Source organism: Phodopus roborovskii, unplaced genomic scaffold (genome assembly GCF_943737965.1).
Source record: "Phodopus roborovskii unplaced genomic scaffold, PHOROB, whole genome shotgun sequence".
In the NCBI taxonomy this organism is placed as follows: Eukaryota; Metazoa; Chordata; class Mammalia; order Rodentia; family Cricetidae; genus Phodopus; species Phodopus roborovskii.
Window position 1 is genome coordinate 96,869 of NW_026125633.1, and position 3,318 is coordinate 100,186.

A 3,318-nucleotide genomic window follows, 5' to 3' on the forward strand; every position below is an offset into this window, starting at 1 on the left:
TTTTCCTAATTGCTAAAACAGAAATGTAGAACTAAGTTCATCTGGGCTCTGTGAATGAACACAGTGTGCCATAAATACATACTATACCATTGATATCCTTAACACAGATGTAACATACATAACACAGGTTAACATACATACACAGATACACACCACCATACATTCAGTCACATATATACAATACAAAACACACACACACACACACACACACACACACACACACACACACACACACACAGGCTCCCACTGAGGTGGGTCTGTGGGATTTACTCATCGCAAATCCGTGATTGTCACCCTGCTGTTTTGGATGGTGACATGACGGCAGTCCTGCAATTGGAAAAAGGGAAATATTGTTAGGGAATGGAAATCAGTTTTGAAACAACTTGTACATTTTATTTATACCAAAAGAGGGCCTTGTGCGACATAGGCTAGCACACATAGCCTAGCTAAGCCAGAAGGATCCTGACATTATTCTACTGCTTCGAGGTTCCCAGTGCTGGATTATAGGCAAACATAAGCACAACTGTTTTCATCAGTGCTGGGAAATGATTTCAGATACTAATGCTTAAAATTGGAACACTATCACAACTGAGCCACATCCCGAGCAGTAAGTTTTGATTGAAGAATTTCATTGCAGCCAGATAGTTCTCAGCCAAGTGGTGAAATCTTGATGTCATTAGAAGTAATGTCAAAAGTTCTGGTCCCCAACACTCCCCCCTAGTTCTCCTCATGCCTCATGTTTAGAGTCAATCATCTCTGTGTATCTCAGGATCTTTTCCATCTATTTTCCAGAGTCACATAGCAAATAGTTTTTTTGTTGTTGTTGTTTTTGTTATTGTGTTTGTTGTTAGAGATGTGTAAGTGCAGTGCACCATTGGAGTCATAATGTACATCAGATGGCAAAGGTGACCCAATAGACCTTGAGGGGAGTCATTACATTAATCAGATTGTAAGGGTGACATTACTGACATTTCAGGGATGGTCACTCTGGGTCTACAACATGATAGGTAATCATCAGTCTAAAAGTCGTATTATGTAACATCAATTAGCCTCAAATTGATGATCTACTGCAACTGCCCAAGAGCTTATGTTATGGGTGTTTTTCACCATGGAAGGGGTTATTACAATTGGCAACTTGGGAACTCCCGTTCTAGATAATTCGTTTTTAAAATGAGCAATATCTTTTAATATCTCAGAAACAACATTACTGTACTCCAAAATGGAGCTAGGTAATTTTGAACAGTTCTGGTAGAAAGTTTCTGGCTACAAAAAACTGATCACCCTGGTATGAACCATGACTTACAAGGTGGGGCCTTGAGAATAGTGCTGGGTTTAACAACACCTACTATTCTTGAAGGGAAGTAGGAAGTGTTCACTGCCTTGCTCCATATCTAGGGCATCTGCAAACGTCTTTTACCACACAGGCACTAAACTCCCATGTGAAAATCCACAGAGACAACAAATTAAAATAAAAATAGGTTCTATTTTTGAAAGGATACACAATGAAAGTACAGGTATAAATATAATGAAATATAAAATTATATATCTTTTTAAAAGAAGAGCTGAAATGTATACAAGTGTTATTTTCCCTTTAGGATCAGAGTGTGATCCAAATTCTATACAAATGCATATACATATTAATTATGATACATATAATCACACACAGAATGTTCTACCTCTTAGACTTAGCATTCTGATTCCAGGATTTCAAGCTTCCTTGAATCTCTGTGGTTGTATCCCTGGCTCTTATAAATTTTGTGGGACAGGGTTTGGATATTCTCACAATGTTATTATGTTTCTTCTCCTGTATACAGATACCTACACAGAAAAGAGCTGAGTCCTGATTATGGGGATGGAAGCCCCTCCTGGGGCAGCTTGATATTTCTTTTAATCCAAAAGTTGTCAGTGTGAAAATTCCTGTTCTGAAAAGAGAAAGGCAGACTCACAGTCAAACAGAAATCCCCACAACACTCATTCGTCTCTCTCTCCTCTCCCTCATTCCATCTTCTTCTCTCCCCTTCCCCCTTTCTTTCCTCCCTCTCTCTCCTCTCCTCTATGTCCTCTCTTCTTTCTCTTTCATACCTACACTTATTCCCCTGCTCTCCTGCTCTCTCTGCTCTGACCTGCACAATTCTTCCTCCCGCACAGATGATGTATATGTCTTCCTTCTATTCCTAGTAAACACTATCATTGAAGTTCTGTTAGACTATGTCTTCTCTGTCATAGTCCTAATTGTCCTCCCTCCCTTTTCTTCCTCTCTTTTCTCTCCTTCTCATTCCTCTCCTTACGTGTATCTCTCTCTATGGTTTTCTCTCTCTTGATCCCTTTCTTGTAGTTTGACTTAATAATAAAATTCTCAACAGTAGAATTGAGCACAAAGAAGAATCAATCCAGTTCAGGCCAATCACTGTGAGGAATAAATGGGGTAGCACTCAAACCTATGACCACTAATTCCTGTGGGACATTATCCAGGGTACAAAATTCTTTCAAAGAAACAGGATGATTCATTGCTTTCCCAACACTAGCTCTGCTGAGGAATTCAGACTAAGGTGACATTGAGAATGACACTTTAGGCAGTTTCTTGTGTGGAATATCTTCAACCTCTGACACTTGAGATCACTTCTTTGTGCTTTGTCTTAGAAAACGAGCAGTGGTGTCAGCACATCTGTTAAGAGCAGCTGGTGCTAGAATGTTCACCTTAAAGGGGGCTTCTATAGCACTCAGTTAAGACTTTCTGGATATTACTTAGTTTTTACAGTGTTCTGAGCCATAGAGGATTTTGCTCTTGTACCGTCTAGGCTTAAATTATATATACTCACTGTTTATATTTGGGTGCGCACACCACTGCAATTGATTCTGGCAGCATCTTCTGGTAGCAAAAATGTGTGTGTACATCCACACTCGACAAAAAGGCAGTCTGGGTTGGATGGGTCTATGGAGACAAAAGAATTCAAGAAATCACAGTAAGCCCAATGACATACCCAACACAGCAGGTCCCAAGAATTTTCAACCACTGCCTCCCACAATGACTCGCCAAATCATGCTGGGACACATCTGTGGTCTGCTAGGTGGAGAAGGAAGAGGAAATGACCTCACTTATCAACCTAATCTATAAGGTCATTAGAAGCTGAGCTTTAAAAAATTACTTGAGGCTGTTCCCTCACTGAGGACTAGACTTTTATTCATCCATATTTACTTATACCTCATGTCTAAACAATAACCATTCCAAGTTTGTCCTTTAGCTTCTAACCTACATCTGCTTCCCTCCTGCCAACAATAGAATCTATTCCATCTTAACCAAGAGTTCCCAAACTATTT

The 3,318-nt window shown here is 39.7% G+C and overlaps 1 long non-coding RNA gene across 1 annotated transcript; it reads right to left on the reverse strand.

Annotated features, from left to right (window-relative positions):
* Window positions 1–257: 257 nt before the first annotated feature.
* Window positions 258–2,934, reverse strand: LOC127217093 (uncharacterized). The gene is made up of 3 exons (XR_007834077.1): window positions 2,820–2,934; window positions 1,823–1,922; window positions 258–327 (listed from the first exon to the last, which is right to left on the reverse strand). It is a non-coding gene; the product is annotated as an uncharacterized LOC127217093 (long non-coding RNA).
* Window positions 2,935–3,318: the final 384 nt, after the last annotated feature.